General features: G+C 50.2%; 1 protein-coding gene across 3 annotated transcripts in view; it reads left to right on the top strand.

Moving 5' to 3' along the window:
• LOC146869569 (vacuolar-sorting protein SNF8) overlaps window positions 1-25,699 on the top strand; it is a 240,353-nt gene that overhangs the window by 183,565 nt on the left and 31,089 nt on the right. The gene's annotated exons all lie outside the window — the stretch shown is intronic.

Raw genomic sequence — 25,699 nt, 5'->3', positions numbered from 1 at the left:
TCAAAACCAATTCACCACACAGCGAGCCAGGCACATGCTGTCCAAACCAGTCAAGAACGCCCTCATTAGGGGAATAGCGATGGCTATGTGACATAGCGAGACAACCATGTGGCAGGGACCCCCATTAGTAAGGGATCTATATAAGGTGGGAGACCAAGGGCTCTACAGGGAACAGAGGAGTCTTGGAGTGAGCGAGTCAGTCAGGGTTCATCACCTGGTGAAACCAGGACATTGGAGGACGGTCCAGCACTCTAGAAATATCGCCCCACAGTCCTCAGCAGAGATAGGGGTGGTCGTTGTTCGATCCCAGAGGAGGATCCCCATGTCCAGGGCAGAAGGGTGGTCGCGCATGGCAAGACCCCAAGCAGGAGTGGAGGGGTGACCAAAAAGTGGAAGTCAAAGGAGGTCATCTGCTGTCCACGGTGTCACACAAGGGCAAGGCCCCAGACTCATGAAGGGCAGAAGAGGCATCCCCATCCGAGGAGCCATTCTAGTCCTCCACAGGGACCTGGAAGGTGAATGCAGCCTCCAGCGGAGAACATCTGCGACTCTGAACCTGTTCCATGTATGGAGCTGTAGAGGGGGATCACAGGAGGAGCAGCGTCTAGGCAGGTGAGGGGGGATGGGGGGGGGTCTCCAGACCACCTCCGCGTGATGAGGTGCACCCTCTACCATCTTCTGAGAGTATAATGTACGGAGCTGGCTCTGTATATACTATACTAAAATGAGGTATAGTGTGCACAGAGCCCAGTGGAACCCCAAAGGCAGGCAGCGGTAAAAGTAGATAGCACTTTACTCTTAATTTGTGGTAGTGTGAGCAAGCAGTACGGCTTTATCAGAGAGTAGTGTTAAGCATTTGTTGTACACACTCAGTCAGTAAATGAGTTCACACACTCAAAGACTGAACTCAGACCAATTTGTTGCTATCAAAAATATTATTTAGGTATTTTATTTCTAGAACTAAGCTAAGCCTGGTGCAGGTAAGTGAAATAATACTTTGCAAGCTTTACAGATTACTGTGCACGTTACTTAGATAACCTTTTAAGTTACTTTTGCTAACCAGTGTGATATGCCTAGATATCAAACTGGGACATCTCCTAGACAAAAGGTAAGTAATACAGTTTTTGTTTATTTACAGTTTTTCAAGGTTTCATACAAACCAACTCCACACAAAATAATTTTCAAATAAAAGCAGTCAATGCAATCCTATGGGAGGAAATTAAGTTATCGGTTTACAGGCAAGTACTTTGTTGTGTAAAGTTGGTATTCTGTTCCCCCAGGGTCAAGGATGCACTCTTCAAGCACCCTCAGCGGCACTAGGGCGGCCGGGTGCAAAGTGCTGAGCCCTAATGTTATCCAATGCGGGAAAGGGGGCCCACTGGTTGGTGGGTGCTCACGAGCAGGCCACAAGGTTGTGGAAGCAAATCTCTTGGTGTTGGGCTCAGGGCAAAGGGGGATCTGGTTTAGCACACAATGTGCACCAGCAGCAGCACTGGGGCAGCTGGGTGCAGGGTGCTGTTTTGGCGTCTGGTGCCCTGTTGATTTCAATGGGGATTCTCCGGTTGCAACAAACACTGCAGGCTCGGGGACGAAGATCTTCTGGAGGTGACCACCTGTTGGAGAGGTAGGTTGGTATGCCTGGGGATGCTGGGACACAGTCGTTTGGGCCATCCGAGTCCGTGGGACGTCGGGTGCAGGGGTGTCTTTAAGCGTCTGGTTTTCTTACCATCTCCGGTCGCGTTCGGGCAGGATCCTCCAGAAAAGGGGTGCAGGTGTTGATTGCAGATTCGAGGCAGGTCAGAGATCACCAGATCTCAGGTCAGGATCACAGGGAAGACCTCCTCGTGGTGTAGGGCCACTCTAACTTGGGCCGCAGGCATCGTGGATTTGGCCTTAGTCTGAGGGTGAGCAAATCCGGTGCTCACAGGAGACAAAGTCTTGGTTTGGGAAGGCATGGCAGGTCCTCTGGGTTCTTGGGGGCTGCTGGCTGCAGGACACACTAGAATTTCACTGGAGCAGGTTCGAGGTGAAGACATGCCAGTGCGGCTGGGGCCAAGTTAGTGGGCATCCTCCTCTACTTAGATCAGCACGGCTTCTTCGGTCCTTCTTCTTCTGGTCGGTTCTTGTCTGAGGAGGCAAGGTTCGGGGTTGCCCCTAAATATTAGATTTAAGGGCATTACAGGTAGGTAAGGGTCAGGACCAATGGGTCCCTTCCTTGTACACCCCCTATTATACCACTCTCCAGTGGGAGGGGTGCATATGCCTCTTTCGTTGGCTGGGTCCCTCCATCTGCAAGATGATGGGGACTGAGAGTTGTGCTTCACCTTGCCTCCTCCACCTGAGGGGTGGGGTTGGCAAAGGTGGGCACACCTCCCTTCCTCACTTGCTTTTCCTGCCGATTCTCCCGCCCAAAGAAGGGGTCAGAACCGGTGGGGGCCAGTTGCTGCAAGCAGCAAAGGGCTGGGGTAGCTCACAAAGGCAGCACACCTTTGAAGCTTCCTCTTCGTGGACCCTGCTCATCCTGGAGGAGGAGGCTTGGCACCTCGTCCCAGGATGGGTTTAATGTGCTGAGGAGAAGTTTGATACCAAACTTCTAAGTAAAGCCATTATGGTGCTGTGGAGTTTGTAATGATAAACTCCCAGCACCATATACTCTTAATGGCATTACTGCATTTACAATGTTTAGGAATTGGTTTAGTCGCTGCAGGGGTACAGGGCTCATGCACCTGTACCCTCACCACTAGTATAGTGCACCCAGCTAGAGGGGTGGCTGACCTATGCCAGGGCAGTGTGTTGTAGGCATGGCACACAGGGATGGGTGCCATGTCAACTCTTCACTTTGTTCTGCACCAAAACACGCAGCTTGCAATGGCAGAGTGTGTGTGTAATGGTACAGGGCCTCTAAGGGAGGCACAATAAGTGATGCAGCCCTTAGAGGCCTTCCCTGGCCACAGTGTCCTTGGTACCTAAGGTACCATTTACAATGGATTGACATGTAGCCAAAAAGTGCCAATTGGGTTTTGTATCAATGCATTTTAGGGAAAGAACATAGGCCCTGGGTACCTGGTTGGCAGGAACCCAGGGCACACTCAAAGTACATCATCAGTTTGGCAAAAAGTGAGGGCAACCATGCAAAAAGAGGGCACTTTCTTACATATAATATCCAGGAAGATAAAAATGCAGTGGTTATCCTTGTGGATGGGACAAGATTGTCTGGTTTGTTTAAGGATAGTGTTGTGATCTTTGTAGTGGAGAATCTTGGCCACTGTCTGGTGTGGCGCAAGGGTACATGGTGAGGTCTTTCCACAGAGACGCAGGGTGTAAGATCCTGAGGGGGATGGGGAAGTAACCAATTCTTTAAGCCAGGCTTCGAGAGAGTCTTCCATGTTCCCACCTTCACAGCCCTCTGGGAGACCTACAATCCAGTTAGATGCTGGGACTATTGCTGCGACGGGAGAGGCCTTCTGCCCTTCCAAGAACCGAAAATCTCTCTCCGTTCGGCCCCCTAGCTGTTTTGGGAGATTGGCTGTTTGGGGCTGCAGGTCAGCCAGAGTTTTTTTGGATTGGGTGACCCAGTCCAACAATTTTCGGTGATCAAAATGTAGTAATAACATTCACAGCGTCTACCTTTTAAGGAGATGCAAGAAGTCTCTATGGCCTTCAAGATGGTGTCATGCTTGTCTTGGTCCGAGACGGGGGCGTTAGACAAAGGTGGCAGTTGAGGGGTATCTATTTCCATGCGGGTGTTGGTCTAGATGTCTAGTTCCCCTATTATGAGAAGCTCCTGTGATGGGCGATGGTAAGGGTTGCCAATCAATAGGTGGGGAGTTGTGTGGGAACCCTGCCACCACCGAAGCGTGAAAGAAGCTCAATGAGGCTGTGGTAAATATTTCATTACCGGTACTATTTTTTATGCGGTAAAGTCTAGTAAGAATAACTCAGTAAATATAAGAGGCAGAATCCGTGGTATTAGAGGTTCTAAAAGGCTTTATTCCTATACAAAGGAATACAATTCGAATTGCAGGCTTCTATTCCATCACCACGAAAGTTCAGGAAGGAAGGGCATACATTATTGACAGATAAGCAGTTTTATAGAAAATGCATTACAGTGAAACAGATGCAAGAGGCGTAACAGCTGATAATACAGATAAACTGTGCATACGTAACTAATAGAGGCGGTCTTATGGGCGTAATTTAATAAACGTCATTATACATGATGTCACAAGTGGGTGGATCCATAAAAGAATCCTGCAATGTCAGCAGAAATATTTGGCAGAGATGCGTGCGCAGCCGCATGACGTGTGATTGACGTGCAACTAGAGGGTGAAGGGGACTTGACATTTAGCTCTACATGTGGAGACAGAAGTCTGGGGGTCATGTCAACCTAATCCCAAATCATATCTAATATCCTATGTTTAAAGAACTGTGTTATCCAAAAGGAAAGGTCTCTAGGATAGAATCTACTCTATACTGACTGTTAGTGCGTGTACAAGCGTCTAAGTGTCTACATGAGATGCGAGGGGGTAGGAATATTCCATGGTAACGGGGGCTATGAATTACTTGCATGAGGACAGCGAGGCCTGGCCCTTTGCACGGTAGCTGGAGGAATGTTTACCTAAACTACTAGACAGGAATGCATCGTATGAGGAGCGAAGCAGATAATCTTGAAGGTGAAATACAGTTTTTGGCAGGCAACAGGCTGGATCAGGCACCGTTAGCCGCGCAGGGAGTAGGACAAAGTTCATGGATACAGATGCAGGCTCAGACTAGAGCTTTCAGAGGCAGAAGGCATGAAAAGGCTTGCTGACAGAATTCTGGGCCTACTCGCCTGAATCTGTGAAATGTGGAAAGTGAACCACATAAAGTCGGTGGCCTTTCATACTTAGGAATGGAATATCTGACCCATTCATGGCGGATCTGAAAGAGGACATGTTGACGGTGGACGCACATATATTTGCGTCTTCAAAACTGGAACTGGAGGGAACATACATGTACTTATAGCATGCACATGGAGCCGTTGGGGTCTACGATAGGGGACATAACTGATCACAAAATTCATATTTCCTCAAGGCAGCGCACGTTGAATCCCCTACGTGCAACCACTGGGGAGCTGGGGTAGAAAGAATGTACTCCTGCTGGGTGCCCATCCCGCAGGCGCAAAGTGCGATCTACTCTGGTCTCAACTGGTAATGCCTAAAAACAGCTGACATATGTCAACCTCTCACAGGGCATGGGCCCCTCCCGAATCCTAGGGCAGGAGGCAGAGACACCAGAGCCTTTTAAAGGAAGGGAAAGTCAATAGGGCCAGCAGGTTGGGGGACCTTCTTCCCTGTTTCCAGCAGCCCCACCTAAAGTCAGGCTCCTCTTTCTGAAAGCGAGATTCAGAATCAGTCCCTCAGCACATCCGAGGGTGGGCCAGGTGCTCCCAAACTCCTCACCTCTCAGACGTCTCTCTTGTGGGTGGAGTGGGTCCTTCGAGTCTGTTAGACGTCTGCCGGGAGGAAACAGAGCAGGAAGCCCTGCCAGACCAAGGGAGATTTGGATTAAAGTCTGAGAGCTCCGCTCGGTTGACCACCATTGAGAGCAGGCAAACCATGTCCCCTTACCCCTCTTGATGTGCACACCTTCCTTCTTTGACCATAAAAACATTTTCCTATAGAGATGCCCATGGACTTCACAGCAGTTAAAGTATGACAGAGAGTATAATGTCCAGCTATGAACAGCCAATTTGATTTCGGCCTTCTTGTTTTTTTAACCTTATGAGCAGACGGTCATAAAATTGACCCTTTGCCACTTGACTGAAACATATGTTTACTAGTATCAACACCTGCTAAACAGATTTACACTGTTTGGAAAGAACACAAAGGAATGTAGACCTGAACCAAATATGGCATTACTCTGACTAGATGTTACCCCAAACCTTTTCTCAGAGAAAGGACTTTTAAATCCCTAGCTCCTCAATTTGCTTCCTCATGAACAACTCTGTACAAAATATTCATGGAGCACCCATAATATGCTTGTGGAAAGTGGTTGAGAGGAGTGGGGTTAGATGGTAATTAGCGCTACTGTGTTTTAATTGGCGACACCTTGGGCAACCCTAGGATTGTGCCTAAAAGAGTGCCAAGCACACCATTTTAGCACTGAATTTCAGGCTAATGAACTAATGCAGTCCAAGGCTTTCTTAGGAGGTGGTATTGGCTAGAGATTTAGGGCAATGTTATAATACTTAATAAATCAGCGTCCAACCATTATTTTCACTTAAAATAGAAGTACTGTAAGCTAATACTACACATATAAAACTATCAACATACAGATTGGCCCCTATTAGCAGTGCAGGTTGATCATACTAGTTCTTCCTAAGAGGGTGGGGTGGGGCGTGGCCGGACGCCGATGGAGCAGGGAGCCTAGGTCTGAGCTCCTGTCGGTGATCCCCCATCCAGTGCCATCTGCCCGATATAGGGGGGCCCACTGTGCATAAAACATTCCTCCCAACCCCTGAAGTGTGGGGCAACTGCGAAGCCCGAGAAAGAGGGGCAAAACGGAGTAGAACCACAGAGAAAAAAGGATTGACTGCGAGCCCGCAGGGGCAGCCAAGATGGCGCCCGCGGTACCGGCCTGATCGGAGGCGAGCCTCGGGAACAGCAAAGATCCGAGGACAGCAGGCGAAACACACTGCTGGCTCTGGAAGACGGGGGCTTGGAGACTGAGGTGGCCAACAAAAGTAAGGAGAGTGAATCGAGGGAGGCCCTGGCAGGGAAGTCACTGGGACCGGCAGGGGCCGGCAGTGCAGAGAGCCCCGAGCGCTGTACGCGAACAGCCGAGCACGGCTGAAGAAGCGCTAGCGGAAGAGGCGAGCAGGGAAAACAGGAGCCCCAGCCGCATCCGGTACTGGTGGAGGAGCGGGAACCCCTGGACGTGGCCTAGACGGCGGCACCAGAAGCTAAGGGGCGCTGAAGGCAGCAACGCTCACAGGAGTGGCTGTCCCAAAGTGGGACTGGGAGGAGACGCAAGCAAATCGGGGTTTAAGACTAGAGCTCTCCCCTGTCTGGGCTACGTGAGAGGAAAGAGCTCAGAATGACCGGACTCTGTGGAGCCTGAGCCGCCCAACTGAAAGTAAGGAGTGCAAATCAAGGGAAGCCCTGACAGGAGAGCCAGGGAGACTGGTGAGAGAGCCTGACGGCGGCCCTGAGTGCCAGGCTAGTAGTGCGCAAGTGGCTTTGAAACGGCTGAAGAAGCACAAGGGGGAGAGGCGCGCAGGGGAATCAGGAACCTCAGCGCTATCCAGCTCTAGCGAGGGAGCGGAAACTCCCCGACGAGGCCTCAACAGCGGGACCAGAATCCGAGGGCGCAGTAGGCAATAGCGTGCACAGGAACGGCTGATCCAAAGCGAAGCTGGGAGGATAAGCCAGTAAAAGCAGAATATAAGAATAGAGCTTTCCCTTACCGGGACTGTAAGAGCAGAGAGCGAGAGATAGTGGCAAACCAGCATCAGCGGGGCCTGGAGCGCAGATCGAGGGTAGCACAGCCAAGACGACTAGGAAGAGGACCACTAAGAAGACATAAGGAGCCGCAGCAAGCAAATAGGCAGGGAGAGACCTGCGCCTGGACCCGCGTACCCAGAAGAGCTACTGGAAAGAGGACAAGGAGCAAAAGTCTGCTGGGAGAGGGCCCAGAAAGACTAGGAAAATAATGGGCTAAAACAGAGAGAAAGGCTGAGGGGAAACTTGCGCAGGGCCATGGACTGGAGCGCAAAGAGCCCTATCAGGCAGGAGGCACAAAAGAGAGGATCGGTGCGGAGCGCGGAGAATGCTAACAGAACCCGACAATCCGGGAAAAGGAGTTGGAGGGTTGAAAGACAAACAGTCCTGAGAGGGAGTCACATACTCTAGGGCAGGGATCCACACCGACAGGAGAGAGGCCTAGGAAGACCCCTCTCTCTCTGACAACCTACAGGCCATTGAAACTTTGAGAACGGCAGTAGAAACCAAAATCGACACACTTAGAGAAGATCTGCTGAGGGCAGATCATAGGAAACTAACAGACTGAGTTACGGCTACAGAGGGGGATGTCCGAGACCTGCAGCCCCAGGTGACCACGGCTACCCAAAGGCTCACAGAAAAAGAAAAGAGGATACACATGCTAGAACTCAGAGTGAAAGACGCCGAAAACAGAGCGTGGCGTAACAACCTGCGAATCGTAGGCCTACCGGAGAACGTTGAAGGGAATAACTTGGTCGCCTACTTGGAGAATTGGATTCGCACTGAGGTGGCGCTGGAAGGCCTGTCTCCATACTTGGCTTTGGAGCGAGCGCACAGAGTCCCTGCCAGAACACTCCCACCTGGACGGCGCCGCCGAGACTAGTGGTAGCACGGCTACTATTTTATAAGGACAGATATCATGTGCTGGGTCAGGCTCAGATTAAAGGACACCTCAAAGTAGGCAATAGCATTGTTAGAATTTTCCCGGACTTTTCCAGAGAGGTGCAAAAGCAGAGAGCATCCTATGTCGTAGTAAAAAGAAAACTAAGACAGAAGGTAATACAATACTCCATGGTGTTCCCAGCCAAGTTTATGATGATCTCACCAGAGGGGGCGAAATTCTACAGCACTCCACAGGAAGCGTGGGATTGGATCAATGAGCATGCCCCGCAAGAAAGAGGAGACTGGAGAAGCCAGAGCGAGACACTGCACGGTTCACAGGGAAGGGAGGAAAACCCACGAGTCTACCCACAGCGGCGGAAACACGGCGAGACAGGGAAAAAGCGTGCAAGGGACACAAGGCACCTCCTCACTGTCTGGGAGGATCCTAGAGAGTCTGATTCAGATACCAGCTCTAGCATAATGGGGAGTACCAGACAGAGCCTTCCTGAGATGACTCCCAGAATGGCGGATGACATTATTTGAAGGTCATAGGTCATGCAAGTACAAGAAGGAACATAGCACAGGAGTGGACCATAGAGACTGGGATACGGGCCCACTCTCACATGAGTGGAGGGGGGACCGGAACCAAGGCCTGAGATTAGTATGCAATAAGCACTGGATGGGGGGCAACCAAGGGGGGCTGGGGGGTACAGCTCTTCTCCAAGTGGGCACTAGCCTCGTCACTACCCAAACTTTGGACAACTGTTCTAATTGCACACAAGTGTGTAGTTTGGATGAGGGGGAAATTCTCACTTGTCCTGGGGAGGGGGAGTTGGGGGCACTGCTGTCAGCCTAAAAAGGGCACAAGTACAGACCTGTATGGAGAGGGGGAGGGCTAGAAACGCTAGGACTAAAACAGCTGATAACTGACCCTACACATGAGGCTGGACATACCCTAGATGGAATCTGTACGAATTCCAACAAACTTACAGTAGATACTCCAGCCACACTAACTTGGTCTGACCATAAGTTTATCCCTTTCGGGATTGCAGACACTACTACATATGCAGCCAAACAAAATTCTTATCAACTGCAAAATTATCAAGAGGAAATGGAACAAAATTTTAACATATCCTAATTTGCACATGTTGGCAGAATTAAGTAAACCCACACCAACAGGGGACCCTGTACTTGACACGAATATTTTCAATGATTGGCTGACCGTGTTAGCCAACAAAATGGCACCGGTGGCCACACTTGGTAGAACCTCCCTGGGGAAAACCTCAGCCCCTTGGTTTACCCCTCAGCTCAAAGAGCTACAAGGCAAATGCAGGAAGCTCGAGCGAAAATGGGGGGTGCAATATAACAACAATGATCTCATTATCTTCAGAGCAGTGCTGAAAGAATATCATAGGAAGATCAAACATGAAAAGAAAGTTCACTACACTTACCTTATTCAGCAGGCAGCGTCTGATCAAAAAATGATTTTTAAAATTGTAGAATCTTTTACCCACCCTAAGATGTTCAATCAGGAAATTCCCCTGTCACTAGAGCTATGTGACCAGATAGAAGACTACTTTGATGAAAACGTCAGTGACCTTAGAAAGGATTTTAAATTAACAGATACACCATCTAGAGAAGGTTCAAATCAGAATCTAGATAATAGACCGATGTTAAATCATTTTAATGAAATCACCCTTGAACAGTCCAGACAGGCTATCTTGACATGCAAATCAGGCTCTCCAGGCGATCCTTGCCCCCCTAAAATTCTACATGCACTGATTGATACTATTAATCCCATTATTAATCAGATTATCAACTCTTCACTTAGACAGGCTGTAGTACCAGACAGTTGGAAAACTGCCTCGGTTAAACCACTTCAAAAGAAACATCTCCCAGATCCAACTACCCTGACCAATCGTAGAACCATCTCCCTACTGCCCTGCTTAAGCAAGATAACGGAGAAACTTGTAAATAAGCAATTAAATGACTTTCTCCTTTTAAACAACGTGTTACACCCCAGGCAATCAGGTTTCAGGTCCGGGTATTCAACGCAGTCAGCACTGCTACACACTGCAGAGACGCTAAAATTCACACTAGATCAAGGAAAGATGGCGGTGCTGATTCTGTTGGATCTCTCAGACGCATTGGACGCTGTTTCCCATGTTGTTCTGGGTAAACGGCTAAGAAGAGCAGGGATTTCACCGAAAGCATTGGCTTGGCTAACATCATTCCTGGGAAACAGAAGACAATCCGTAACACTCGGCAATTATACTTCAACAAAGAAGCAGCTGCTCTTGGGTGTGCTTTTAACATATATATGGTGCCCCTGCTAGACCTACAATCATCTTTTGACATTGAGACTGTGTTTTACTCTGATGATACACAGCTCATCCTTACCCTGGATAAAGATTCCACAGCAGCAGAAAAAATTTCCAACAATGTCTATCTGCTGTCTTCGAATGGATGAAGACCAATCGCCTTAAGTGTAACAGCCAAAAGACTGAGATTCTGTTGCTCGGAAAATGTAATACCTTCTCACCCAAAATGTGGTGGCCAACAGACGCAGCCCCACCCCCTAATACAGTGGACACTGCCAAAAATCTAGGAGTCCGATTTGACACCTCCCTCTCCTTTCATCTGCAGGATCTGTCGGTAGCAAGAACTTTTTTTTTATCGGATAAAAACTCTGAAGAAATTCTTTGACCTCCTTCCAGCCATAGCTCGCAAGTCTGTGGCAGTGGCTTTGATCCTATCACGACTAGATTATTGTAACAGTCTCTATGCAGGAGTGAAGAAAAGTACTCTGAAAAAGTTGCAGACTGTACAAAATGCAGCAGCCCGAATGGTACTGAATTTACCAAAGGGGTCATCTGCCTCTGAGGCCCTCCAAATCCTTCACTGGCTACCAATACACAAGAGAATTCTCTTCAAAATCCTTGTGATAACCTTCAGAGCTGTAAAACAAAGTGGCCCCAAATACCTCAGGACTTGATTGAAAGCCTATGTATCTGCACGTAATATGAGCTCCTCCAAGGAAAATCTACTAGTGCCCCCCATTTCCGTTTGAAGACCAGAGGAGGAAAATCTATCGCTGTACTGGGGACAAAAGCCTGGAACTATTTACCCACCCAACTGAGACTTACACAGATGGAGTCCATGTTCAAGAAAAAACTGAAAATTTGGATCTTCACAGTTCCAGATAGTTTAGCCCTATCCCTTATCTGACATTAGAGACCACACTCCCTGACAGTCTACCCGTTCCCAGCACCAAAATGCTCCATTGGAGTAAAAGCCAGCGCTTTATAAATGTCATCATTCAGTCATCATTCATTCATTATAGTTAGCATGGGTCGCCTAGATCTGTGTCAACCATTGGAGGTCCGTAGCACGGGCGGCAGACAGAGAGAAGGGGGAGAGATAAGCAACAATGACAAAAAGATGACATATAACCGGTTCGCCTGGAACGTCCGGGGTATGCACTCCATGCACAAGCGATATAAAATATTGAAGAGCCAGGTTTTGAGGTTTCTTGCGAAGATGGGGAGCGATGTTATCTGTCTGAGGTGGAGCGGAAGGTCGTTCCAGGCTCTGGCCGCGAGGAAGGAGAATGAGCGGTCTCCCGATCTGGTCTTTCTGGTGCGGGGGACCACTGCGTAGGAGAGCTGGGCTGATCGTAGGGTCCTTTGGGGTGCGTGGAATTTGACTCGGCTGTTCAGGTATGCTGGTCCGGTGTCGTGGAGGGCCTTGTGAGCGTGGGTTAGCATCTTGAAGGTGACTCTAGCTTCGATGGGGAGCCAGTGGAGTGTTTGCAGGTGCTGGGAGATGAGGCAGTGTCTTGTCAGGTTGAGGACCAGTCTTGCGGCGGCATTTTGGATGTTCTGTAGCTTGCGGGTGAGGTTTTTGTGTATTCCGGCATAGAGTGCATTGCCGTAGTCGAGCCTGCTGGTGACCAGGGAGTGAGTGACGGTCTTTCTGTGTTCGAGGGGGATCCATTTGAAGGTCTTACGTACGAGGCGGAGGGTGTGGAAGCAGGAGGACGAGACGGAGTTGATCTGGCGGTCCATTTTGAGCTCTGAATCCAGGATGAATCTGAGGTTGCGTGCGTGGTCCATGGGGGTAGGCGGGCTTCCAAGGGCAGGGGGGCCACCAGTTGTCATTCCAGGCATCTGGGTTTGGGCCCATGATGAGTACTTCAGTTTTGCTGGTGTTTAGTTGTAGGCAGCTGTTTTTCATCCATTTGGCGACGGCTTCCATGCCTTCTCGAAAGTTGTGTCTGGCGTTGTTGAGTTCGTTGGATAGGGAGAGGATGAGTTGGGTGTCGTCTGCGTATGACACAATGTTGAGTCCGTAGGTTCTGACGATGGGGGCGAGCGGAGCCATGTAGATGTTGAAGAGTGTAGGGCTGAGGGAGGACCCCTGGGGGACCCCGCAGGTGGTAGGTGTAGGGTCTGAGAGGAAAGGGGGGAGTCTGACCCGCTGCGCTCTGCCGGAGAGGAAGGATCGGATCCAGTCAAGGGCCTTGTTTTGGATCCCTGCGTCGTGGAGTCTGCGTATTAGGGTGCGGTGAGAGACTCTGTCGAACGCCGCTGAGAGGTCGAGGAGGATGAGGGCTGCTGTTTCTCCTTTGTTCAGTAAGGTACGGATGTCGTCTGTTGCGGCGAGGAGGGCGGTTTCCGTACTCTGTTGTTTTCTGAAGCCGGATTGGGAGGAGTCGAGGATGTTGTGCTCTTCGATGAATGTGGTGAGTTGGCTGTTGATGGCTTTCTCAATGACTTTCGCTTGGAACGGGAGCAGGGAGATGGGTCTGTAGTTTTTGAGGTCGGTGGGGTCTGCCGAGGGTTTCTTCAGGAGGGGGTTGATCTCAGCATTTCCAGTCGTCAGGGAATGAGGCGGTTGCCAGGGAGCGGTTCATGGTGTGGCAGAGCATGGGTGCGATGGTGTCGGCAGCTCTGTTGAAAATGTGGTGGGGGCAGGGGTCGGTGGGGGCCCCGGAGTGGATTGACTTCATCGTCTTCAGTGTGTCTTTGGTGGTGAGGGCTGTCCAGTTGTCGATCGCTGGCTTCAGGGTGTCGGGGTGGTTGCCGAGGGTTCAGTGTGTTGGTTGTCTTCGTCGAAGTTGTCGTAGATGCTCTTGATTTTCTGGTGGAAAAAGGTGCTGAGTGTGTCGCAGAGGTCTTGTGAGGGAGGGATGTCAGTGGACTCACTAGTGGCTTGGGCGAACTCCTTGATGATGTTGAAGAGTTCTTTGCTGTTGTGTGCATGAGTGGAGATTCTGTCTTCAATCGCTTTTTTCCTAGTTTTTCTGATGAGTTGGTGGTGGGCGTAGGTGGCGGCTCTGAAGTTGTTGTGGGCTTCTGTGGATTTGGTGTTCCTCCAGGCCTTTTCGAGGCGGCGGCAAGGTCGTCTGGACTCTCGAAGTTCGGTGGTGAACCATCCGGCTTTCTTGGTGTGGGTGTTGTTTTTCTTGAGGGGGGCTATGGTGTTGGCGCTGTCGGAGAGCCATCTGTGCAGGGTTTGGGCTGCGGTGTTGGCGTTGTCGTTTTCCGCGATGGTTGGGGTGGAGTTGCTGAGTGATGAGGTTAGCTGGTCGTCAGTGATTCTGGTCCAGTTTCTTTGTGGGAGCAGGTGCTGGTGTCTGTGGATGGTGGGTGTTCTGAATTACTAATTTGGATACAGGTGGGGATTCCTTTCCAGCACACAGGACCCAAGGTAGACCCAGAGGGCTGCTATGTGATAGTAGCAGTGATGCTAGATGGTCAGGACGTAACACTGATCAATGTATATAGACCGAAAGTCGACCAGGGGGCCTTTCTAGAGCAGATGTCTGGTGTCTTGGCGCCCTACATGATTGGCTCGACAGTCACAGGGGGAGACTTTAACTGCATAGCGGACCCGGAATTAGATTGGTCCCACCCACCTCTCTGAGACTCCCCTGTCCACAGAACAGCCAGGGCTTTTAGGGAATGGCAGGCCCGCTGGGTGTTAGTAGACACGTGGAGGCGTGCTCACCCACTGGACAAAGAATACTCACACCTCTCACATGTCCTTGAACTACATGTACGACTGGATACTTTTCTATGCTCACCTGACATGCATGCATTGTTACAGGGAACGGAGTACCTGACACGCACTGTATCAGGCCACAACCCGATACTGGCAAGGCTACAATGGGGAACACAGCCGCAGCCCATCCCTACTTGGCGCCTCAGTTCGGAGGCACTGGAGGACCAGGTGTTTTTACAAGAGATCAGGGGACCTATCACAGCATATTTTACTGATAACGCCCACTCCACTGACTCCGGGGTGACGGAATGGCAGGCCTTTAAAGCAGTGATTAGGGGACGGTGCATGGCAACATCTATTGGGATACGGAGGACATTGGTCACAGATGTGGAAAGGGCAGACCAGGCGTTAAGGTAGATTGAAGTAAGGCATCCTTAACACCCAGAGATATGACATAAGTTACTATAACATAATATGTGTATTTGTAAAGCGCACGTTCACCAATAGGTCTCTTGGCGTTGAATAACAGATGTGTTCGAGGCATATGAGCTGCAGATTGTACACTTAGCATAGATCGCCATCTGGTGTTGGGCCCGGATGTTTGCAGTTTGTTTTTCTTCTTGGACAGTCTTTGGAAGTCACGAGTTTGGTGACTCCTCCTTCGGTCCGTACTGCGCATGGGCTTCGGCTCCATCCTCAGATTGTTTTTTTCCGCCATCGGGCTCGGATGTGATACTTCGTGCTCCGGCTTCGAACTTCTACGGTTCCAGCCTCGACGGAAAATCCTCGTATCTTCGAGTTTCTTCATCATCATCTTCATCTCTCGAAGCGGCACTTTTCTCCATCCCGTACATCGGCAACGGCCTTCGGGCCCTCCTCGACTCCGGTCCCGGCCGATGGAAAGGACTCCGTTCAAAAAGTGCCCAAAATGTGGGTCTAAATTTCCCCACACCGACCTCCATCAGGTGTGTAATCTTTGCCTCTCTCCAGAACACGAGGCCAGAGACTGCCCCGCCTGTAAGTCTTTTCGATCGAAGAAAACCATCCGGGATCGAAAAGCTCGACGCACCATGGCGCACTCATCGTCTGCAGCTCCACCGGACATCTTCGGAGACGGCGCCGAAGCTTCGGGGCAAACACACACCGAGCAGGAAGAAGACGTCGTCAGCGCTTCCGAAGCCGACGACTCCGACGTGGAGGACATCACACCGGTGCAGCGGGCCGTGAGTACTGTGCCCCCTCCCACCCCCGCGCCCAAAACCAAAGAGACCCAGGTTACTCCCTCGCCTGCCGGCCTGGGCAAAACCAAGACCAAAGCTTCGATCACCCCACCTTCGGGCTCGGTGTCGAAGCATCCAAAGTCTCACGGCAGCTCGGGATCGAGCCAGCCGACGCCCGGTGCCGAAAAACAGCATCCGGCACCGAAGAAAGCAATACCCAGCTCGACTCCGAAGCCACCGGTGCCGAAGCCTGGACTCTCGGTGCCGACCAAACACAAACATAAATCTGTCGGCACCGACGCTCCGACGCCGAAAACTCCTTCGACGCCGAAAAAACAGGAGGCCCCAAAAAAGCATGGCGCACACAAACCATCGAAGCCCTCGGCTCCGAAATCACCGGTGCCGACGGACGATTCGACGCCACTGGCTCTGTTTACACCAGACCCTCTACAAAAGACTCTGTCCAAAGATCCAAAGACTGGACTATTGACTTTAATTATCAAGAAAAGACGCCTTGATACTCCAGCTCCTCCTCCACCACCCAAAAGGAAGGACTCTGCTACTTCACCCCTCAGAGTGCCCTTCCCACTACTGCCTCCCCTACCTCCTCCACCACCTCCACCCCCTCCCCCTCCCAGGTCTCCGCCACCTCCACCTCACTACGATCCGGCCCCATCCCCAGATCCGGATGACGGGGACCCGGACAATTACCCGGCGGACGCCCCAATGGATCCCACTCCACCAGGGACCCCAGACCCATGGGAGGATTACAATAACCCTGATATACCAGACATACCTCAGGACGACCTATACCCATCCAGGCCGTCTCCTCCAGAGGACTCCTTAGGGTTTCATCATTTAGTGCAGAGAGCAGCACACTACCATGGGGTGGACATGCACAGTGAACCAGTGGAAGAAGACTTCCTACTGGATACATTTGACATACAAGACAAATCCACTTCTATTTTACCCATGCTTAAGGGTGTCACCAAGCACGCTACAGAGGTGTTCAAAGACCCTGTCAGGGCCAGAGTACTGAACCCTAGAATAGAGAAGAAGTACAAAGCGGCACCCACAGACCCTGCATACATTAAGGGCCCTGCTCCCCTAGATTCCCTAGTTGTCTCCACAGCTAGAAAGCGGGCTAACTCCCAATCCTCAGGAGAAGCCCCACCGCCAGACAAGGAATCTAAACTTCTGGACGCGTCTGGTAAACGCACCGCCTCCCAAGCTGCAAACATGTGGCGCATTGCAAACACACAAGCACTGCTTGCGCGATATGACAGAGCACACTATGACGAACTAGAGGCTCTTATGCAGCACCTTCCAGAAAAACACAAGCGCAAGGCTCATGACCTAATACAGGAGGGTAAACTAATTACAAACACCTCCATTAAGTGTGCCCTCGATGCAGCCGACACTGCTTCTAGAGCCATAAATACAAGTGTCCTGCTTCGTCGCCATGCCTGGCTCAGGATCTCAGGGTTCAAACCTGAAGTCCAGGCGTCCATACTCAATCACCCCTTTGACCAGCAAACTCTCTTTGGGCCAAAGGTAGACGAAGCGTTGGAAAAGATGAAAAAGGACACAGACACAGCAAAGTCCATGGGGGCACTCCAAACACAAGCCTCTAAACGTTCCTTTCGACGCTCGTCCTTTCGTGGCACAGGCAGAGGCTCCTCCACCGATAACGCCTCTACCTCCTACAAGTCCCCTCCTCAAAATACCTTTTCAAAGGGCAATCAAAGGGGCGGTTACAGAGGCAACAACAATAAGGGCAGGGGCAAAACCAACAACACCCGTTCTGCCACCCCACCCGCACAATGACTCCCCTCCGCTCCCCCCAGACCATCCCACTCCGGTCGGGGGCAGACTACAAGACTTTATCCACACATGGGAGTCCATAACATCGGACAAATGGGTGACCCAAATCATTCGGTCAGGGTACTGTCTCGAACTAACATCTACCCCACCCAATATCCCACCAAGGCACCGTCCAATGTCTCAAGAACATTCCACACTGCTTAAACAAGAGGTACTCTCACTCCTCCAAAAACACGCTATAGAGCAGGTCCCCGTCAATCAACAAAATCTAGGGGTCTACTCCCTATATTTCTTAATACCAAAGAAAGACGGGACCCTCAGACCCATTCTCGACCTCCGGCCTCTAAATGCCTACATACATTCAGACCATTTTCACATGGTCACCCTACAGCAAGTCCTCCCACTCCTCTGCCAGGGAGACTTCCTCACAACCTTGGATCTGAAAGACGCATACTTTCACATTCCAATACACCCCTCTCACAGGAAATACCTCAGGTTCGTGGTGGACGGGCAACATTACCAATTCACGGTTCTCCCCTTCGGGGTCACCACCGCACCACGGGTGTTTACCAAATGCCTAGCAGTAGTAGCAGCACACCTCAGACGTCAACATATTCACGTCTTCCCTTACCTAGACGACTGGCTGATAAAAGCCGCGTCCTACAACCAATGTGTGCAACATACAAACAGCACCATCCAACTGCTCCACCAGCTAGGCTTCACGGTGAACTACCAAAAGTCCCACCTCATACCATCTCACACAAAGCAATATCTCGGGGCCACTATAGACACCTCCAAAGGTATTGCCTATCCAAACTCAGCCAGAATCACAAGCATTCAAGCCTTACGCAAAACATTCCTTCCTCAACACTCTCTTCCAGCAAGAGTGTTTATGAAGCTTATAGGAATGATGGCGTCTTGCATCTTCATAGTGCCCCATGCAAGACTCCACATGCGTCCACTTCAAGAGTGCCTAGCACAACAGTGGAACCAGGCCCAGGGGCAGCTGACGGATCTGGTGTTGGTGGACGGCCGCACACATCACTCTCTGCAGTGGTGGAACACCACAAACCTTTCCAAAGGGCGGCCGTTCCTGGACCCGGTTCCTCAGGTGACTCTAACAGCGGACGCATCGCTCTCCGGCTGGGGAGCGCACCTTCTACACCTCACCATGCAAGGTCTATGGACGCCACAGCAAAAATCGCTCCACATCAACCATCTGGAGCTCTTGGCGATCTTTCTAGCCCTAAAATCTTTCCAAAAACAGATTTCGGGCAAAGCAGTCCTCATTCGCACAGACAATATGACTGCAATGTATTATATCCAAAAACAGGGGGGGACACACTCTCCCCAGCTCTCCCGCTTAGCCCAGAGCATATGGAGATGGGCAATTCCTCAAAACATCTTTCTCCTGGCACAGCACGTTCCAGGCGTACAAAACACCATGGCAGATCTGCTCAGCAGACAAACGCAACAACTACACGAATGGGAACTGCATCCACAAGTTCTTCACCCATTCTTCCAACAGTGGGGGCATCCTCAGATAGACCTCTTCGCCACCCACGAAAACAAAAAATGCCCAAGCTTCGCCGCCAGATACCCACACCCATTGTCCAAGGGCAATGCGATATGGATGAACTGGTCAGGCAGATTTGCATACGCCTTTCCACCTCTCCCACTAATTCCATTAGTGGTCAGGAAGCTACAACAGCACTCCCTCACACTCATTCTGGTAGCTCCGACGTGGGCCAGGCAGCCGTGGTACACCACGCTACTACAACTGTCAGTGGTACCACATCAAAAACTGCATCTATCCCCATGCCTCCTAACCCAGAACCATGGAGAAATCAGGCACCCGGACCCAGCTCAGCTCAACCTGGCGATCTGGCTCCTGAAATCCTAGAATTCGGATACCTTAACCTTCCCCCTGATTGCATGAACATCATCATGGAAGCCAGACGCCCTACCACTAGAGCATGCTATGCCGCAAAGTGGAAAAGATTTGTAATTTACTGCCGTAACAATACAATCAACCCTCTAGATGCATCCATACAGCACATCATATGCTATCTGCTCCATCTTCACAGGTGTAACCTGGCATATTCATCCATACGCCTACACCTAGCAGCGATCGCTGCTTATCTACAAAACAGACAGCATTTATCACTCTTCAGAGTGCCCGCTATTAAAGCCTTCATGGAAGGCCTTAAACGCGTAATTCCTCCCAGGGCACCACCTTCCCCTGTATGGAATCAAAATTTAGTTCTTACACGACTAATGGGTCCGCCCTTCGAACCAATGCACAAATGTGAGCTACAGTTTCTCACCTGGAAAACAGCTTTCCTTGTAGCGATCACTTCCCTTAGAAGGGTTGGTGAAATACAAGCGTTCACCATACAGGAACCCTACATACAAATGCATCACAGCAAGGTCATACTTCGCACAAATCCGAAGTTTCTGCCCAAAGTCATTTCCCCCTTCCACCTCAATCAATCAGTGGAATTACCTGTCTTCTTTTCGCAACCCCAATCCGTTGCAGAAAGGGCCTTACACACACTTGATGTGAAAAGGGCGTTGCTATACTACAAAGAACGCAACCTTTCAGGAAGACTAAACAATTGTTCGTTTCCTTCTCTCCACCACATAAAGGCAACCCCATTTCTAAATCAGGGATAGCTAGGTGGATTGTAAAATGCATACAAATTTGCTATCAAAAGGCAAAGAGAACATTATCTGTTCCTCCTAAAGCCCACTCTACAAGAAAGTTAGGGGCTTCTATGGCTTTTCTAGGGAATATACCCTTAGATGACATCTGCAAAGCAGCCACATGGTCTACACCGCACACCTTCACAAAACACTACTGTGTAGATGTGCATTCCAAGCAGCAAGCTAGGGTGGGCCAGGCTGTACTAAAGACACTTTTTCAAACAGCTGCAACGGATACCGGTGGTCGCCGCTAAGGTTGGGTACTGCTATATAATCTATGCTAAGTGTACAATCTGCAGCTCATATGCCTCGAACGGAATATGCTACTTACCAGTATGCATCTGTTCTTGGCATGTAGAGCTGCAGAGTTGTACACGCCCACCCGCCTCCCCGGCTACCTGTATCCGTTCCAGTACATCTTATTTAGATACAACACATGGGTTTCTCACTGTTATTACTACGCTCCATCATTTCCCTGTTGGCGAAAAACAATCTGAGGATGGAGCCGAAGCCCATGCGCAGTACGGACCGAAGGAGGAGTCACCAAACTCGTGACTTCCAAAGACTGTCCAATGAAGAAAAACAAACTGCAAACATCCGGGCCCAACACCAGATGGCGATCTATGCTAAGTGTACAACTCTGCAGCTCTACATGCCAAGAACAGATGCATACTGGTAAGTAGCATATTCCTTATTGTTACCCAACTCAATTGGTACTCATTTTATCGACCTCAGATGGATGAAAGGCTGAGTGGCCCCCCGGAATTTGAACCTGTGACCATGAGGTCGAACACAGGCCACTGCAGTGGATGCATTAGTCCACTGAGCCACTAGACCGGGCTCAGTGGACTAATGCATCCATAGATGCAAAGGAAGAGGTAGCTGTGCAGGAGTAACGGCTGAGATGCTTTGAAACATACACAGATCTGACCCAAGCAGAGCGAGATAAGGCGGGCAGTCTGCTGGCATGGCTTGCCAACCCGGCCCACAGGGGGAATGTCATAATTGAGATAGCGGGTCAGACAGGGCACTCACTGTATAGGCAAGACGAAATAAACAACAGATTCCACAGCTACTATGTACAGCTTTCTAAGAGCTCCGGACCCAGGGGGAGTGCGAGATAGAGGTATACCTGACAGAGCTACCTCTTCACACACTATCAGCAGAGGACGCAGACCAGTTAGGAGCGGAAATCTCGGAACATAAAATTAGAGTGGCTATTAAAGAATTGGCAAGAGGGAAGACCCCAGGCACGAACTGACTCCCTAAGGAGTTCTACGCAGCCTATGTGGAGGAGTTAGCCCCTGGACTAGCGGAGTTGTATGCAGAGACCAGGTAGAGAGGAATACTACCGAAGACCATCCGGGAAGCAGCGGTAATTCCGCTTGCTCAAACCAGATAAGTCCCCTCTTGAATGTACGGCATACAGACCCCTGTCGATGCTGAACCTCAACTTTAAAATTCTAAGCAAACTACTGGCAACGAGGTTGCTCCCACACTTGACTTCCCTGGTACACCAGGACCAGGCGGGTTTATACCGGGCAGAAACACGACTTTGAGCATAAGACGCCTTATCTCCATACTAGAGCTGGGTAAAGAAGAGGAACAGGATGGTGCGATATTCGCAATAGATATAGAGAAGGCATTTGACAGCCTGGAGTGGGGGTTCCTTTACACCGTCCTAGCAAAGATAGGGATTCATACGGTGGGTAAGACTGCTGTATGCTGATCCGGTGGCCAGGGTGCATACGGGCCGCACGATATTGGAATAGTATCAGGTGGAGAGGGGCACGTGCCGGGGTTGCCCCCTCTCCCCCTTGTTGTTCGCTCTGGCCGTGGAGCCATTGGCATGCAGGGCGTGGACCGGCAGGGGGGGTATAGGGGCCTGCAGCTGGGAGGACAAATACATCACATAGGACTGTACGCTGACAACCTCCTACTGTTCCTAAAAGAGACAGAGGGGGAATTGAGAGGGGCTAGGAACATGATGGAGGAGTTTGGTGCTCTTTCGGGGCTTCAGGTTAATTGGCAGAAATCCAGATTGTTCCCAGTAGTGGTGGGTGCACCAGCACCAGAAGGGCTGGGGGAGTTGCAGTGGGAACCCCGGGGCTTTCGGTATTTCGGAGTAAATATTTTTCACTCTACACTAGATGTGCAGGAGGGGAATGTGGGGGGGAAGCATTAAAATCACTGAAGGACAACAAGGCTTTGTGGGGAAGGCTCCCTCTGTCGGTAGCGGGAAGGATTTCCCTGTTAAAGATGGTGGTTTTCCCCAGACTGCTATTTTACCACATTACCTGTGTGGATACCGAAGGCATGGATTCAGGAATTGGACTCCTGCATCTCAGCCTTTATATGGGGGGGCGGGCGGTAAGAAGGAGGTTGGCCCTTACTATGCTAAAAAGGGCACAGTCGGAAGGGGGACTAGCAGTACCTGAAATGGAAGCATATTACTTAGCGAGGCACCTGCAGAGATTCACGTAATGGGTGGCAGGGAGTCTGACACCGGATAGAAAAGAAGTGTTTGGTCCCCTTCTGGGGACTGTGAAGACACAGCACGTCCGCACCAACGAACATAAGGTGATTTGGCGGTGTTGGGGCAGGTGCCTGCAGAAGACTAGTACAAGGCATCCATAGTCGCCGGAATTGCCGCTGATAATTCTTATGGCATTTCCCCATGGAAGGCAGCGGAGGGGAATTGAGGAATGGGAACAGGCAGGGGCCACAAGAGTGGGAGACCTATTCAAAGATGGGGAGTTACTCAACTTTGAAGAATTCAGTACAGTTTGGGATATCCCACAGGGACACTTCCTGCTTTATAGGGCAGCCACGGGGGCAATGGGACGACACTGGGGAGTGGGTACCACCGAGCCGCCGCGACATGCCACCTGCGAATACATAGGTCTGGCGAGGGGTGGGTTGAGGATTTAGGCAGACTTCTAGAGGATAAGGATTGGGAGAATATATTACAAAGAACAGCTAAGGTTTCCCAAAACTCACGCTTTAGCCTGATTAGCTTCTACATGCTGCATCGGGCGTACATCAACCCAGAACGAATCAACCGGTTCTCCCACAGGGATGAGACACAATGCCCGTGATGTAGAGAAAAGGGGGCGAATTTCATCTATATGATGTGGAGCAGTCAGTCCCTGATGCATTACTGACAAGAGGTGACGAGTGAGACGGCTCGAATAACGGAGCGGATAGTACCATGTACCCCAGAGCTTGTCCTACTTAACCTGTTCCCTCACACAGCTAAGACTAAAGTCACAGACAAATTCCAGGACCTTGCCTTCATACTGGCAAAGCATGAAATCACTAGTAAATGGAAGGTGCTGAATGGCTCCAGCATAGATAGATGGAAACGGGAGCTGGAGAAGTGGGCGAGCTGCGAGGGAAGAATCTTGCTCTGAAATGCGAGGAGGGGCCTGGGTAAGATTGAGAGTGCTCAGGCAGGGGAGGTACTAGTGAAGGAAAGAAGTAATGACCGGGGATCCGAATCAACCACACCTAAAGGGCCCTCACGACAGGGTAGTCCCCTGAGGCAGGAACAGGTAGGGGAAATAGAGCGAGTACAAGGACAGGGCGGCCCCTAAAAGCAAAGGGGATGAGGCAGGACCTGGAGGAAACACCTGAAAGACATGGAGTTACATAATACCAGACGGAAGATTCAATAAGCTGGACTCCTCATAATACACTGGGTAACAGCAGTGCGGGGAGAGTTGGGGGGGGTTATCTGAATGTATGTATGAATCGGAACCAACATTAAAAAAGCAGAGATAGCAGATGTACAGATATGCATAATATGTCGATGAGATATGACGTGAGGAAACAAAAGGTATTGAAAAATGTAAAAATGGTTCAAAGAGAACGGTGAAACAGGCCTTTTACAAGTTTCACTCCCACTTTTTGCCCGTATTTTGACTACTAAGCACTGGTGTAATGGCTCTTAAATGCCCTCAGCTCTGCTAACCAGGACGCAGTGCATGTGCTTTGACCCTTAAAATTGTATCTGTTTAATTGGCTTGTCCCCAATTGATATATCCCCACTTACTTGTAAGTCCCGAGTATATGGTGTCAGGGGTACCTAGTAAGTTGGAGTGTCACTCGTGGATTGCAGCACCAGTTGTGCCACAAGGTAAATATTGGCTCACAGTCTGCTGCAGCGAGTCCTGCGGAAGGTGTGGGAGGAGAGGGCATCTCTAACCCAGATTGCCGGATGTCGGAAGCGGTCTCTCTATATAGTGCACCAAAACGAGGTACAGAGAGTTCAGGCAACCCTTATTGGTTTACAGGGGCAAAAATTATAACACTAAATGCTCTCTTTTGTGGTAGTTTGGGTGAACAGTTTAGGCTTATCAGAGGGTAGTGCTAAGCGTTTGTTGTACTCACCGAGGCAATAAATGAGACACACACTCAAAGAATAAATCCAAGACCAATATAGAAAAAGAACTCAGATTTTTTTTTTAATACATTTTGATACAAAGAACTTTGCAAGCAAGTACTTTTTAAAATATCGCCTTTCACAGGTAAGTAAAATATTCACTTAAATGTGTCTTTACGCGTAATGCTTTTCTTTAGGAGAAAAAGACATATATGGTTTACAGGTACTTGCAGGAGGTTTTTGTGGGATCCCCTTCAGGACTTAAGATGGGGGGGGGGAGAGGGAGAGGTTCAAAGTACCACCAGCAGGTAGTAGAGTTTACCTGCCTTGGGGCGTCCGGGTGCAGGTGCTGGTCATGTTGGTAGCCTTACACGCTACACCAAGGGAGAGAGGGGAGGGCTACCTACAGGCGGGTGGGGGTGGGAGGAGGGGAGGGGAGGTTGCTGCTTTGGTGCCTGTGGACTGCCGGTGAGCTCCTCTACTCCCAGGGAGATGGCTGGCAAAATGTAAAGGGTTGGCAGTGTACCGGGTTTCTTGGTAGAGACTCGGCTGCAGGACGAAGTGGTTTCTTCACAATTGTTGTTACTGGTGCAGGCAGGGTTTGGTGCCAAAAAGTCCACAGCAAGTCTTCAGTTCTTTGTTCTCTTCTGGGTCCATCAAATCTGAGTTCCTGACATCAGGAGTTCCACCTAAATACTTAGGGCCTCATTTATGAAGTCTTCCTGCTGTGCTGCCCTACAGCAAAAGAAAAGGGCAGGAATGTGCCCTATCAATGAAATGCGCGGCATTACTGTCCTTTTCCCCTGCGCTGGTGCACAATGGGCTGCTGTGACCAAACGCAGACACCTTTTGCGCCGTGGTGCAAGGGTGTCTGGGTTGCAGGGATGATTATTTTTGTGCAGGAAGGGAAGACAATTACAAGACGCTTTTTCCTCTTCCTATTTGTGCTGCAGAATACAGCACACAGAAAAAGGAAAAATTGGGAGAAGTAAACCTATTTCTCTTTGTTGTGCCTCCCCTGGGGAGGCGTACGTTTTTGGCACTGCCTCAGTTATGAATGATTTCTCGTAAATCTGGGGCAGTGTCAAAAAGCCATGGATGTTGCTGGCAACGTCCCCAGTAACACCCATTGCATGCTCCTTTAATGCAGAAAACTGTGTTAAAGGGAACGATGTTCACCAGAAGCATTAAGCCAAAAA

The sequence above is a fragment of the Triturus cristatus genome, chromosome 1_1 (genome assembly GCF_964204655.1).
Source record: "Triturus cristatus chromosome 1_1, aTriCri1.1, whole genome shotgun sequence".
NCBI lineage: Eukaryota > Metazoa > Chordata > Amphibia > Caudata > Salamandridae > Triturus > Triturus cristatus.
This window is presented reverse-complemented; position numbering and strand designations above follow the sequence as displayed.